This window comes from Hemitrygon akajei, chromosome 18 (genome assembly GCF_048418815.1).
Source record: "Hemitrygon akajei chromosome 18, sHemAka1.3, whole genome shotgun sequence".
Classification (NCBI taxonomy): Eukaryota; Metazoa; Chordata; class Chondrichthyes; order Myliobatiformes; family Dasyatidae; genus Hemitrygon; species Hemitrygon akajei.
This window is the reverse complement of record NC_133141.1, coordinates 72,106,582-72,121,918: the sequence shown is the minus strand read 5'-3', so window position 1 is coordinate 72,121,918 and position 15,337 is coordinate 72,106,582. Positions and strand designations below refer to the sequence as shown.

The following is a 15,337-nucleotide window of genomic DNA, read 5'->3' as shown; positions in this document are numbered from 1 at the left end:
GCGGACAGCCCAGCGCATCTGTAGATGTGAACTTCCCACTATTCAGGACATTTACAGAGACAGGTATGTAAAAAGGGCCCGAAGGATCACCATAACCACAAACTGTTCCTGCGGCTACCGTCCAGGAAACGGTCCCCACAGCATAAATTTCTATTTCTGTGCTATATTGACTGTCCTGTTGTACATACTATTTATTATAAATTGCACATTTAGACGGAGACGTAACGTAAAGATTTTTACTCACGTACGTGGGGGATGTAAATAACAAAGTCAATTCAATCCTTGCGACAGCAGGACTGAATGAGCCTGCTCGATAGGGAGTTATTCAGCTGGTCACAGAGAGCATGTTTTTGATTGCCCATAATGGATACCATTTAACCCATAGTGGGTTGTGTCAGGAATGGACAGGAGGAGGAGTATAGGAAACTGATACAGGACTTTGTGATATGGTGCAACTCAAACTACCTGCGTCTCAATATCACCAAGACCAAGGAGATGGTGGTGGACTTTAGGAGATCTAGGCCTCATATGGAGCCAGTGATCATTAATGGAGAATGTGTGGAGCAGGTTAAGACCTACAAGTATCTGGGAGTACAGTTAGACGAGAAGCTAGACTGGACTGCCAACACAGATGCCTTGTGCAGGAAGGCACAGAGTCGACTGTACTTCCTTAGAAGGTTGGCGTCATTCAATGTCTGTAGTGAGATGCTGAAGATGTTCTATAGGTCAGTTGTGGAGAGCGCCCTCTTCTTTGTGGTGGCGTGTTGGGGAGGCAGCATTAAGAAGAGGGACGCCTCACGTCTTAATAAGCTGGTAAGGAAGGCGGGCTCTGTCGTGGGCAAAGTACTGGAGAGTATAACATCGGTAGCTGAGCGAAGGGCGCTGAGTAGGCTACGGTCAATTATGGAAAACCCTGAACATCCTCTACATAGCACCATCCAGAGACAGAGAAGCAGTTTCAGCGACAGGTTGCTATCGATGCAATGCTCCTCAGACAGGATGAAGAGGTCAATACTCCCCAATGCCATTAGGCTTTACAATTCAACCGCCAGGAGTAAGATATGTTAAAGTGCCGGGGCTGATTGTATTTAATGTATTTAAGTAAACTACTTAAGAACTTTTTAAAAGCTATTATTAATGCTTTTTGAGAGAGTGATTTAGATGCATATCATATTTTTACTGAGTTAAGTATTGTATGTAATTAGTTTTGCTACAAGTGTATGGGACATTGGAAAAAATGTTGAATTTCCCCATGGGGATGAATAAAGTATCTATCTATCTATCTATCTAACCCACGGGACAATTTGCAATGACCAATTAACCTATCGGCTAGTGCGTCTTCAGGCTGTGGGGATGAAACCGGAGCACCCGGAGGAAACCCACGCGGTCACGGGGAGATCGTGCAAACTCCTTCCTGACATCTTGAGGGGGCGGTGGGGGAAGGTGCTGGCTATCTACTCCGGCCAGCCTCTGGTCACTCAGAAAAGCCTCAGATCGCTCCAATCTGGAGCACTGTTTTGTGCACTTTAGGTGGTCTGTAGTCTAGTGTAGTTGTTGTGTTGTTTTATGTAGCACCGTGGTCCTGGAGGGACGCTGTTTCGTTGTTACTGTGTACTGTACCAGCAGTTTATGGCCGAAATGACAATTAAAAAGCGACTTGGCATTATCTTGTGCTTTTTCCCCCTCCCCCCCCTCTCTCTTTCAAGGAAATCTTTCCAGCAGAGCCTGCTTGCTTATTTTAGAGTCCGGTGTCCGCCAAGGGTTCCTCTTCAACAGATTTACAAATGAACGCGCCGAGCAGCCCCCCCGACTCCCGCGGCCGGACGCCTCCCGGCTTTGCCCCCGAGAGGAGGGCGGGGGAGAGCGCGGGGCCCGCCGGGAGTTGTAGTCCGCCCGACCTGCGACTGCGCGCCCCGGGGGGGGAGGGGGGCGGGCAACTACAACTCCCGGCGTGCTCTGCGAGGCGACACGGCTTCCTCAGCCCGGCAGGTGGGTTTGTGACGCAGTCTGCGTTGGACAGGGGGGGGGAGGGGGAGGGGGAGGGGCTTGTGTCTTGATGCTTTTAAAAAAACATCCTGGGCCCTCGCAGAAAAGTTTGTCTCTTAATGTTCCCCCCCCCCCTTATCTCCCTGTGGAATTTCAGCTCCGTTACTGTCGTGCGCAATTGCGTATTAAAACCAATGTGTGTTTTCACTTTCAGTTCTGATCCCGGTGCCGCTCCAGTCCTCGCTCACAGCTGAATTCGGTAAGGTTCAAGATCCATTCAGTGCTTCTTCTCTCTCTCTCTCTCTCTCTCTCACTACTGTTGTGAAGTGACGTGGCTGCTGATTTTAGGGGTGTTGGAGGAAGGGGGGGGTACATGGGAGTGGGGGTAATCAGGTCGAAGTTTATTTTGCCACTGACTTGCAGTCAGCGGCCACTTTTGTTGGGGGGGGGAACGTGCCTGCGCCGAAGTGAAGTGGGTTCGCCCGGGCTCCTCTGCTTGCTGTGTAAGCCCGTCCACTTCGAGCTGTTGTCAATCCGGTTTACTGTCGCCTCCCTGTCAGCTGGAACCGGCCCTGGCCACTCTCCTCTGACCCACAGAACTGCCCGCTGGCTGGGTTTTGTTTATTGTTGATTCGCCCAAAGAACTCTGCGTAAACTCTAGAGACTGGTGTGTGTGTGTGTGTGAGTGTGTGTGAGTGAGTGTGTGTGTGTGTGTCTGTGTGTGAGTGTGTGTGTGTGTGTGTGTGTGTGTGTGTGTGTGAGTGTGTGTGTGTGAGTGTGTGTGTGAGAGTGTGTGAGTGAGTGTGTCTGTGTGTGAGTGTGTGTGTGTGTGAGTGTGTGTGTGTGTGTGTGAGTGTGTGTGTGTGTGTGTGAGAGTGTGTGAGAGTGTGTGAGAGTGTGTGAGTGAGTGTGTGTGTGAGTGAGAGTGTGTTTGTGTGTGTGAGAGTGTGTGTGTGTGTGTGTGAGTGAGTGTGTGTGTGTGTGTGTGTGTGTGTGAGAGTGTGTGAGTGAGTGTGTGTGTGTGTGAGTGTGTGAGTGTGTGTGTGAGTGTGTGTGTGAAAATCCCAGCAGTTTCTGAGATACTCAAACCACCCTACCTGGCACCAGCAATCATTCCACCGTCAACGTGACTTAGATGCCCTTCTCACCCCATTCTGATGTTTGGTCTGACCAACAACCGAACCCAACCCCCCCCCCCCCCCCCCAAACACACCACTGGGAAACCTTCCTCTGAGGATATTAGTGTGTGTCTCCCCCCCCCCCCCCACTCCTCTGTCCCACCTTCCCTGGAAGAGAGCCCAATGATCCAGAACTCTGAAGCCCTCCCACCTACGCCAGCGCTCCTTAGCCACGCGTTAAAACTCTTGACCTGGTCCGCGCGCTTCGCTGCCACGTGATTGGCTGATCGGACGCTTGCCGTAAGCGGCAGGCACACCTCGCAAAGTTGCTTTAGTGCAGTACGGATATGTCTCTACCAAAGGAGGTGTGAGGTGCTCCTTCCCTCCGCTAGCCTGCAGATCACCATTGGGCAAGGTGTAGCCCCTGCTTAACCTCCCGATCAGGGTCACATGAAGCCATAGGAGCAGGTGGTGGACGGTCGTATGAGCAGCCGGTGCAGATCACAAGTCCTGGTGATGCGACCACTAACGCCAGGCAGACAATCTCTGAAGAGTGTTGATAATGGCTGGGGGTCACCCGTCTTGTAAAGACACTGCCCAGAAGAAGGCGATGGCAAACCACTTCTGTAGTTAAAATTTGCCAAGAACAATCATGGTCATGAGATTGGCCATGTCGTACGACTCGTCACATGATGATGATGTCATAAGTCACGGCGCATAGTGATGATGAATGAAACGCGTATGAAATATTCTTCCAGTCACTTAAAAATCATAAGCATTTCTTCTAATCTTAGGTTTAAAAATAACTTACAGCTCTTTCCAGGTCTTATCGTTACTCACTTCTGCGAACCCCAAACCTTTGCTGTTGTTTATTTTGGTGCTATTTTTACAGACTTCCCTTTTTCTCTGCCCCTGCACTGCAATGAACTTTTTCCAGTTGAAAGTAATTATTTTTTTTTTAGCAAAGTACGTGCACGTCACCCTTCTCCAACCCTGAGATTTGTTTTCCTGCGGGCGTTCACAGTCGGGGCAAAGAGACACTCGGATCAGTGAAACCACACGCAAGGGCGGGCAAACAATCAAAAGAGGGCAGTCTGTACAGATACTAATAATGACAACCAAATGCGGAGTAAGATAACACTGAGAACCTGAGATGTTGAGACCTTGAAAGTGGGTCCATAAATTGTGGGGTCCCTTCAGAGTTCAGGTGATGACCGTGCTGGCTCGGTACCTTGAGAGCTGAAGTTTGGAAGGAAGCTGATGGTGAGGATGATAGGGTCATAACACACTACAGCACCAGTCCGTGCCAAACCATTAACCTGCCTCGTCCCAATGACCTGTAGCCGGACTCCAGACCCCTCCCACCCATGTACCTATTCCAAGCCTCTCTTAAGTGTTGAAGTGGACCCCTATCCACCTCGTTCCGCACTCTCACTGCCGGATGAGTGAAGAAGTTCCTCCACCCCCCCCCCCCCCCATGTTACTCTTAAACATTTCACCTTTCACCCATCACTTCTAAGTTCTAGTCTCACCCAGCCTCGGTGGAAAAAGCCAGCTTTGCACTCACCCTGTCACTACGCCTCGTGATTCTGTACACCTCTGTAATCTCCCTCTCAGTCTTCTACATCGTAGGCAATAAAGTCCCAAGACCGCTCCCTGAACACGTTTGACAAACTCTGTCCCACCCAGCCTCTGTGCTCCCAGTTTACCCCCGTTCACCTAGGGTGAACCGCCATCGTCCCACCAATAGTGCAATACTTCAGTGTAAATACGGAGTAATCCCCCCCCCCGTACACGCTCGCATTACAAATACCAGACAATACACCAAAGGGGAGTCAATAATTGCAACTTTATAGTCATCTCTTAGAAATAAGGGTTAGTAAAAACAGATCATCTAAAGGCACCAAGTCAGTAAGCTCATCAGTTTGTGCACGTAATATTTTAATACGTTGGAGCTCACGCCTCCAGTTCCATCCACGACGACCTTCCGAGCCTTCGGCCACCGTCCGAGCCGCCCACGTCCAGTATCCATCGCTTTGGAGCCACTGTCCGCCCCTCACACGTCCGTCCTCCTCGCTCTCCTCCCCAAAAAGACCGCAAACTCCCGCTCAGCTCGCACATACAAGATAGCATAACAATTCTCCATTGGCTAGTTCTCCCCCCCCCACCCCCCCCATCTGCAGTTATAATCCAGACATTCCAGATACAGAAACCCATTACAGCATTACAGAGCAAACACGAGGAAATCTACAGATGCTGGAAATTCAAACAACAACACACACAAAGTGCTGGTGCAACACAACATTACAGAGAAGCCATTTCATTATAACAATACAGAGAAACCATTTTGTTAGCCTGAGCAGTTAACACCACTGTAACTGGTACTGAGAGTCCTACACGGCATAGGATTCCCAATCAATATTTGGAAGAGTTAAAATCACCTACTATCACGACCTTGTGTTTCTGGCAAGAGTCAGCCATACAACTACAAATTTGCTGCTCTTAAATCCCGCGGACAGTCGGGTGGTCTGTAACATAATCCCATTACCTTTCTAATTCCTCAGTTCCGCCCATAGCGTTCTCCAGCCTGCCCTGATTGAGTACTACTGTGACATCTTCCTTGACTCATAATGCCACCCTCCCCCCTTTAACCCCTCCTGTTCCATCACACCTGAAGCAACGGAACCCTGGAACACTGAGCTGCCAGTCTTGCCCTCACCAGTGGCCCCAGTGCCCTAATTCCATGGGCTGATCCGTGTCTTAAGCTCATCCGTCTTTCCAGTCATTCCTAATGCATTGAGGGTTATGTGGCTCAGAGCTGTAGACGCGCCGTGCTCGACCTTTTGATTGGCAGAGCAGAGTTTGTGCGGCTTCAGAGCTGTGTATCAGATGTGGCTTTAAGCAGCACTGGGGCCTCGCTTCCTGTATACTTTGGACTTCACAACACTGAGTCATGTCATCTGCAGAAATTCTCTGATGACTCAACAGTAGCTGGGTGTGTGACGGGAGGGTGAATACAGGGCCCTGGTGGAGAACTTTGTCAAACGGTGCGAGCTGAGTCATCCGCAGCTCAACATCAGTAAGACAGAGGAGATGGCGATGGACTTTAGCAAGACTGCTCCCTGTTACTATTGATGGTGAGGTCGTGGATGTGGTGAGGACCTACAGGTACCTGGGGGGGGGGGCACCTGGATGACAGACTTGAGTGGAGCCCCAACACAGAGGCCGTGTACAAGAAGGGCCAGAGTCGCCTCGACTCCCCGAGGAGACGGAGGTCCTTTGGAGTGTGCAGGCCTCTCCCTCACATGTTCTACCGGTCTGTTGTCACCAGGACAATCTCCTATGCGGTGATGAGCTGGGGCAATGGCATCAACACGGGTGATGCCAACAGGCTCAATAAACTGATTAGAGAGGCCGGCTCTGTTACGGGAGTCAAACTGGACACACTGGGGGCTGTGGTAGAACAAAGGACCCTCCGGAAAACCCTGGCAATTCCGGACAATGTTTCTCACCCTCTGCGTGCCACCTTGGCTGAACGGAGGAGCACTTTCAGTAACAGACTGAGACAACGGCGCTGCTCCAAAGAGCGTGAAATGAGGTCATTCTTACCCTCTGGTCACCGAATTATAGGAAAGATGTCAACAAAATAGAGAGAGTACAGACGAGATTTACTAGAATGTTACCTGGGTTACAGGGAAAGGTTGAACAAATTAGGTCTTTATTCTTTGGAGAGTAGAAGGTTGAGTGGGGATAGATAGAGTTGACATGGATAGGCTTTTTCCATTGAGAGTAGGGGAGATTCAAACAAAAGGACATGAGTTGAGAGTTGGGGGGAGCTAAAGTTTAAGGGTAACACGAGGGGGAATTTCTTTACTCGGAGAGTGGTAGCTGTGTGGAACGAGCTTCTAGTAGAAGTGGTAGAGGCAGGTTCGGTAGTGCCATTTAAAGTAAAATTGGATAGGTATGTGGACAGGACGGGAATGGAGGGTTAAGGGGTGAGTGCAGGTCGGTGGGACTAGGTGAGAGTAAGTGTTTGGCACGGACTAGAAGGGCCGAGATGACCTGTTTCTGTGCTGTAATTGTTATATGGTTATATAAGAAGGTCCCTCTTCACCCTGGTACTTTTCCGTGCACTCGGTACCTGCCTCTGCTGGATGACCTTGCCCTCCCTTGAATCAGTTCCCACAGGCGGAATCACATTTAACTCTTTCCTTACAGCTGCTTTTAAACTCCCTCCAAGCAATACCGTGTCGCACAAAATACGGCGTGGTCCGAACCTCCTTCGGCCACTTTGAGGTACACGCTCAAGGCGGTGAGGTCTTCAGCTGCTGTAGCCCGTCCACACCGAGTCTCGGCGTGTTGTGCATTCAGAGACGGTCTTCTGCGCGCCGCTGTTGTGACGCCTGGTTTTCTGAGTTGCTGTCACCTTCCTCATATCTTGAACCAGTCTGGCCATTCTCCTCTGATCTTTCCTTGCAAGCGGAACAAGTGCTACACCTGCCCTTACACTTCCTCCCTCACCACCATTCAGAGCCCCAGACAGTCCTTCCAGGTGAGGCGACACTTCACCTGTGAGTCGGCTGGTGTGGTATACTGCGTCCAGTGCTCCCGGTGTGGCCTTTTATATATTGGTGAGACCCGACGCAGACTGGGAGACCGTTTCGCTGAACACCTACGCTCGGTCCGCCAGAGAAAGCAGGATCTCCCAGTGGCCACACATTTTAATTCCACGTCCCATTCCCATTCTGATATGTCTATCCATGGCCTCCTCTACTGTCAAGATGAAGCCACACTCAGGTTGGAGGAACAACACCTTATATACCGACCGGCTGGGTAGCCTCAAACCTGATGGCATGAAAATTGACTTCTCTAACTTCTGTTAATGCCCCTCCTCCCCTTCTTACCCCATCTCTGATATATTTAATTTTTCCCCCCTCCTTTTTTTTTCTCTCTGCCCATCACTCTGCCTATTCTCCATCTCCCTCTGGTGCTCCCCTCCCCCTTTCTTTCTCCCGAGGCCTCCCGTCCCATGATCCTTTCCCTTCTCCAGCTCTGTATCACTTTCGCCAATCACCTTTCCAGCTCTTAGCTTCATCCCACCCCCTCCTGTCTTCTCCTATCATTTCACATTTCCCCCTCCCCCTCCTACTTTCAAATCTCTTACTATCTTTCCTTTCAGTTAGTCCTGACGAAGGGTTCTGGCCCGAAACGTCAACACTGCTTCTCCCTACAGATACTGCCTAGCCTGCTGTGTTCCACCGGGAATTTTGTGTGTGTTGTTTGAATTTCCAGCATCTGCAGATTTCCTCATGTTTGCTCCTCTGTCCTCCCTCATCAATGAGGTGTTTCTGCCCACGGAACTGCAGCTCACTGAATGTATTTCTTGTTTGTTTCCCACACCATTATCTGTAAACTCTGGAGTGGGGGGGAGTTCCCACACCTTCTTTATACCATGGGGCAATTTTTTTTAACTTTTTTTATTTTTTATTGAACACAAACAAAAACAGAAACACTAAACATTTGCTAACGAAGCCGGGGAATCACACATAAGCAGCAACAAACATATAACTATCAACTTTAAATATACAAATAAACAAGAAAATCCACTCTAAATACTGTTGGACAGTAGGAACTACAGTCGGCTCTCCTTATCCGCGAATTCCGCATCCGCCAATTTAACCAACCGCGAATCACGAAAACCCGGAAGTGCTCTTCCGGCACTTGTTGTTCGAGCATGTACAGACTTTTTTCCTTGTCGTTATTCCCTAAACAATGCAGTATAACAACCATTTTACACAGCATTTACATTGTATTAGGTATTATAAGTAACCTAGAGATGATTTAAAGTGTACAAGAGGATGTGCGTGGGTTGTCATGTATCGGAATCGAAAGAAATGGGAAGTTCTCTGACTCGAGTCAGTCGGAACAAGTACATCTGGTATTATTTAGCGTCAGTTAGTCAAACGTTTGTCTTAGTATATAGTATATATTTTACCTTTCTATGCATATAAAACACTTAAGAACGTATGTTTCAGCGCCGGGCTCGGGAACGGAAGTTCTCAGGACAGATCGCTCCCTAGTGCACTCTCCACCGTGCCGGGTTGATGTGGAGGATCTAAAACCCAAAACCCAATAATTAAACCACTGCGTTGCTTAGTAATAATTGTAGCTTTCATCAAGGCAGGGCCTTTTTCACTTTATCCTTTAAAATTGTTCCGATCATTGACCGACTGTAGTCTAACGCTTTTCCAATGACCGATGGCGTTTCACCTCTTTCCAATCGCTTTATTATTTCCACTTTATTTTCTATCGTGATCATTTTCGTGAACAGAAACACTGCGCATTCAGAGCTCTGACGCCGGGTCCTAAGATCCACCGCACTGTGACAGGTTAAATAAGGTCTGGGGTTCCGCTGGGTCCTAATGTCCACCACACTGAGACAGGTTAAATAAGGTCTGGGGTTCCGCTAGGTTCTAATGGCCACCGGATTGAGACAGGTTGAATAAGGGAGCATCTGCGAATTTTGGTATCCGCGAGGGGTCCCGGAACCAATCCCCCGCGGATAAGGAGGGCCGACTGAATATCTAAAAGGAGTCACAAAACAGAAACATTTACAGAGATAACCGGAGACGTTGACAGATTTGTACAACGCTTTCTGATTATGGGAAGTTTTCAGAGTATTAGCATACAGTTTGAAGTCTGACACAAAAAATATAAACGAAGGTTTCTCATTGCTGTATTTGCATTGATGGATATAAAATTTGCTGTAAATTACAAAAGATTGATGATAAAGAAATGATCCCTATGAGATTTGGTATTATTAGTAAACCTTTAGTCTATTAGTAAATGTTTGTTTTATAAAGATTGGTTTGATGATTATATTTTGTTAGTTAAACAGTGATTTAATTCGAGCGGTACTTTATTGAGTTTTTATCCACCTTTAATTTCCTGTCACTCCAAAAGAATTTGCTTTTGTTATGGATGCAGTTCCCTCTGGTGTAATTATGTTGTTTAGAAATACATCATCTTCGTTAGTTGAATTACCCAACTTGGATCCATCCAGTACAGCTGTAGGAAAGATTTGTTTTCCTCCGTCTTTTAAAAAAACATAATAAAGGTATTAGAAGTTTGTTTCAAAAAGACATTACTTCTATTCCTACGGCTGTTAGTTTTTGGAATAACCGTGGAGCAATATCATCGATCAAGGTGCCGATGGACCCCAGACTGGAGAATGTGAAAATCTTTTATGCACCAAGATACTGCCATCTAATCAATTGCTGAATAGTTATTAGCATTAATGTATAGGTGTACTGCATGTAACAGAGTCTCGAGCTACTGGTAATTCTTCTCACTATTTCCCATTCTGCCTCCCACCTCTTCTCCTCAGTTGGCCATCACCTCCCCCGGTGCCTTCCCTTCCTCCCACGGGCCACACTCCTCTCCCAACAGATTCCTCCTTCTTCAGCCTTCTACCTTTTCCACCTATCGCCACCCAGCTTCTCACCTCATTCCCCTCCCACACCCACCCGATCATCTTCGAGTGTGTACTGCCTCCACTCCCTCTAACTTGTCCAGGAAATACAGAAAAACGATGAAGTTGTTGAAAGACACAATATCAACCCCCGCCCCACCACCCACCCAACCTCCCTGCACAAACAGGAAAAGGCAAAAAAAAACTCCCCCTCCACCCCTCAATCCCCTCCCTCACACAAAAACTAACGGATCGTCCAAAGAAAAAACAACAGATTAAACATCGTAACCCCCCCAATCCCCTCCCTCACACAAAAACTAACAGATCATCCACACAGACACATCAGATTAAACATCAAATCCCAAACCCCCCCCAATCCCCACCCACACACAAAAACTAACAGATCGTTCACGCGGAAACGTCAGATTAAACGTCAAACCCCAATCCCCACCCACACACAAAAGCTAACAGATTGTCCAAAGAAAAAACAACAGATTAAACATCATAACCACCCCAAACCCCTCCCTCACGCAAAAACTAACAGATCGTCCACACGGAAACGTCAGATTAAACATCCAAGCCCCAAACGCCCCCCAATCCCCTCCCTCATGCAAAAACTAACAGATTGTCCACACGGAAACGTCAGATTAAACATCAAGCCCCAAACGCCCCCCAATCCCCTCCCTCATGCAAAAACTAACAGATTGTCCACACGGAAACGTCAGATTAAACATCAAGCCCCAAACGCCCCCCAATCCCCTCCCTCATGCAAAAACTAACAGATTGTCCACACGGAAATGTCAGATTAAACATCAAGCCCCAAACGCCCCCCAATCCCCTCCCTCACACAACAGCTAACAGATCGTCCACACGGAAACGTCAGATTAAACATCAAGCCCCAAACGCCCCCCAATCCCCTCCCTCACGCAAAAACTAACAGATTGTCCACACGGAAACGTCAGATTAAACATCAAGCCCCAAACGCCCCCCAATCCCCTCCCTCACACAACAGTTAACCGATCGTCCACACGGAAACGTCAGATTAAACATCAAGCCCCAAACGCCCCCCAATCCCCTCCCTCACACAAAAACTAACAGATCGTCCACACAGAAACGTCAGATTAAACATCAAGCCCCAAACGCCCCCCAATCCCCTCCCTCACACAACAGCTAACAGATTGTCCACACGGAAACGTCAGATTAAACATCAAGCCCCAAACGCCCCCCAATCCCCTCCCTCACACAAAAACTAACAGATTGTCCACACGGAAACGTCAGATTAAACATCAAGCCCCAAACGCCCCCCAATCCCCTCCCTCACACAAAAACTAACAGATCGTCCACACGGAAACGTCAGATTAAACATCAAGCCCCAAATGCCCTCCAATCCCCTCCCTCACACAAAAACCGTAGTAGAAGTGATTTGACATTTAATTTATTCTCTTTTGTTAATGTGTTGTTAAAGGTTGCTAGGATATAACTTTGCTGCTAACAGATTTTACTGCCCCACCCTGGTGGATTTTCCGTTCATGGGAGTTATATGATTTTTCCATCTGTGTTCCAGAAAGTTGGGCACACTGTCAAATGTCCACCCTTTTGTTGTATCACAGCATGAACACTGACCATGTCCCTGCTCAACTGTACCCCTGTTCTCTCTCCTCTTCTGGAGCAGACTAGATGGGCTGAATGGCCTAATTCTGCTGTTTGCAGTCTATGCAAAGGTCTCGGGCACCTGCATGTAGCTGGGGTGCCTAGGACTTCTGCACGCAGTACTGTGTTTGTCAACGTGGAGCGGAGAGCATGCTTTTAAATCCGGTGGGAGCAAAGGGATGTTGGGAATTTTGCGTGTGGAATACCGCTGTAGAGGTGTGGGGACAGGTGGCAGAGAAGGTCTGTCGGGCAAGGTCATTTGATTCCAAACAATTGGTTTATCGATCATTACAGAATGTCCCTCTGGTCTTCTCTCTCCCTTCCCCTTTTCCCAAGCATGATTCCCCTCTCCCTGTACCCCTCTTCCCACTCTCAGTCCACAATAGAGACCCAGATCAGAATCAGGTTTATCATCACTCACATATGCCATGAGATTTGTTTTATTTCATGTGGCTACAGTGCTATGCAAAAGTTTTAAGCTCCCCTAGCTTTATTTATATTTAGATGTACACACACTACACACCTTGTGTGTTGTAAGATCTGTTGTTCTCAATGTTAGAAACTGTGTCTGACTCCTAGTCCAAACTTTTTGACTGAATAGATGCCGAATGGTTTATGTCAGGAGAAGGTCAGGTTTTTATGAGATCCTGTCTGTCACCATTGTCCATCGTAAATACCGGTCTGCTACAGTATTTCTGGCTGTTTTTAAACAGTTTGATCCCTGCAATTTTTCTTTTTCATTCCCTTTCATGTCCCTTGTGTGTAAATTTCTTTCTTTGCACAGACTGATCCAAGTTGGTCTCATTTTCTTAACGTGATAAATGAGGGTCAGGTTTGATAGATACTTTTTTTTTTAAAGCAATCCCTCCCTCACCTCCCCAGCTCTCATCCCCGGATGACGGAATTGCTGGCTTTGTGGACGATACGAAGGCAGGTGGTGGGGGCCTGTGGTGTTGAGGAAGCAAGAAGTCTGCGGGAGGACTTGGACGGACTAGGAGAAGTGGCAGATGGAATGCAGTGTCGGGAAGTGTACAGACGTGCAATTTGTACAAGGAGTAAAGGCATGGGCTGTTTTCGAAACAGGGAGAAAATTTAAAAAGCCCGAGGTAAACAGAGGGACTTGGGAGTCCTCGTGCAGGATTCCCTAAAGATTAAGCTGCTGGATAAGTCAGCGGGGAGGAAGGCAAATGCGATGTTGGCATTCATCTCGAGAGGACGAGAATACAAGAGCAGGGATGTGATGCTGAGGCTTTATAGGGCACTGGTGAGGCCTCACTTGGAGTATTGTGAGCAGTTTTGGGAGTCCTTACCTGAGCAAGGATGTGCTGACATTGCAGAGGAGGTTCTCGAGGATGATCCCAGGGATGAAAGGGTTAATGTGTGAGGAGTGTTGGAATTGCTCCGGGCCTGTGGAGGTGAGACGGGAGGATCTCACTGAAACACGTCAGATTTTGAAAGGCCGAGATAGAGTGAACATGGTGGCCACAGCCTCAGAATAGAAGGGCTTCCCTTTAGAACAGAGATAAGAAGGAATTCCTTTAGGCAGAGATTGATGAATCTGTGGAATTCGTTTCACACAGAATCACGGTCTTTGACCGTGATTGTTCTTGGCGTATTTTTCCACAGAAGTAATTTGCCACTGCTGCCTTCTGGGTGTCAGGGTGGAGATATATCTCTACCAAAGGAGGTGTGAGGTGCTCCTTCCCTCCGCTAGCCTGCAGGTCACCCTTGGGCAAGGTGTAGCACCTGCTCAGCCCCCCGATCAGGGTCACGTGAAGCCACGGGAGCAGGTGGTGGACGGTCGTATGAGCAGCCGGTGCAGATCACAAGTCCTGGTTATGCGACCACTGACGCTAGGCAGACAATGGCTGGGGTCACCCATCTTGTAAATAGCAAGGGTATCAAAAGATACAAGGAGGAGGCAGGGGAAAGGGGTTGATGGGGGTATTACGTTTTGAGGAGAGATTGAGTCGACTGGGACGGGAATTCAGAAGAATGAGAGGAGATCTTACAGAAACATATACAATTATGAAAGGGGTAGATAAGATAGAGGCAGGAAAGTTGTTTCCACGGGTAAGTGAGACTAGAACTAGGGGACGCAGCCTCAAGATTCGGGGGAGTAGATTTAGGAGGGAGATGAGGAGGAACTGCTTTTCCCAGAGAGTGGTGAATCTGTGGAATTCTCTGCCCAGTGAAGCAGTGGAGGCTACCCCAGTAAATATATTAAAGACAAGGTTGATAGATTTTTGCAGAGTTGGGGAATTAAGGGTTCTGGGGGAAAGGCAGGTAGGTGGAGATGAGTCCATGACCAGATCAGCCATGATCGTATTGAATGGCGGAGCAGGCTCGACGGGCCGAATGGTCTACTCCTGCTCCTGTTTCTTATGTTCTTATCAGCTTGGATGGCATGTTGGAGGAGACTTGAATTTGAATTTAATTTGTGTTTATTTAAATCTTGCATCCATCCCACAACGTGAGGGAGTAACAATCTTTGTGTTGACTCTGTCGCAGTGTACAGACATGTGAATTTATGTCTAATAGCTCGTAGAGAGAAGCTGTCCCGTAGCCCGTTGGTCCTGGCTTTAATGCTGCGGTACTGTTTGCCAGACGGAAGCAGCTGAAACAGTTTATGGTTGGGGGGTGGGGGGTGACTGGTGTCCCCGATGATCTCCCAGGCCTTCTTCCTGCCCCTGCTGCTGTAAATGTCCTCAATGGAGGGAAGTTCACATCCACAAATGCGCTGGGCTGTCCGTGCCACTCTCTGCAGTGCCCAGCGATCAGGGTCGGTGCAGTTCCTGTACCAGGCGGTGATACAGCCAGTCAGGATGCTGTCAGTGGGGCCCCTGTAGAAAGTCTGGAGGATTTGGGGGGCCCGTGTCGAACCCCTTCAGTCGCCTGAGGGGGAGGAGACGCTGTTGTGCTTTGTTTTTGCCACCCAGCCGGTGTGTACGGTCCAGGTGAGATCTCCGGTGATGTGAATACCGAGGAGCTTGAAATTACTCACCCCCCCGACTGCTCTCCCAAAAGGCCCGATCCTGTTCCTACGTCCTGTCGTCTTGCATCTTAAAGGTTTTTTTTCCCCCTCTTTTTTTTTAAATGAAGGAGATCTCAG

General features: G+C 48.4%; 1 protein-coding gene across 2 annotated transcripts in view; it reads left to right on the top strand.

Moving 5' to 3' along the window:
* The first annotated feature begins 2,025 nt into the window (after positions 1-2,025).
* LOC140741517 (uncharacterized) overlaps positions 2,026-15,337 on the top strand; it is a 131,477-nt gene continuing 118,165 nt past the window's right edge. The window contains exons 1-2 of one of the 2 annotated variants that reach the window (XM_073071807.1): positions 2,026-2,093; positions 2,201-2,245. The gene's annotated coding sequence lies outside the window, so the exon portion shown is untranslated. Of the gene's footprint in view, positions 2,094-2,200; positions 2,246-6,103; positions 6,242-15,337 lie in introns of those variants that run through there. The other variant, XM_073071808.1, reaches the window with a different exon arrangement.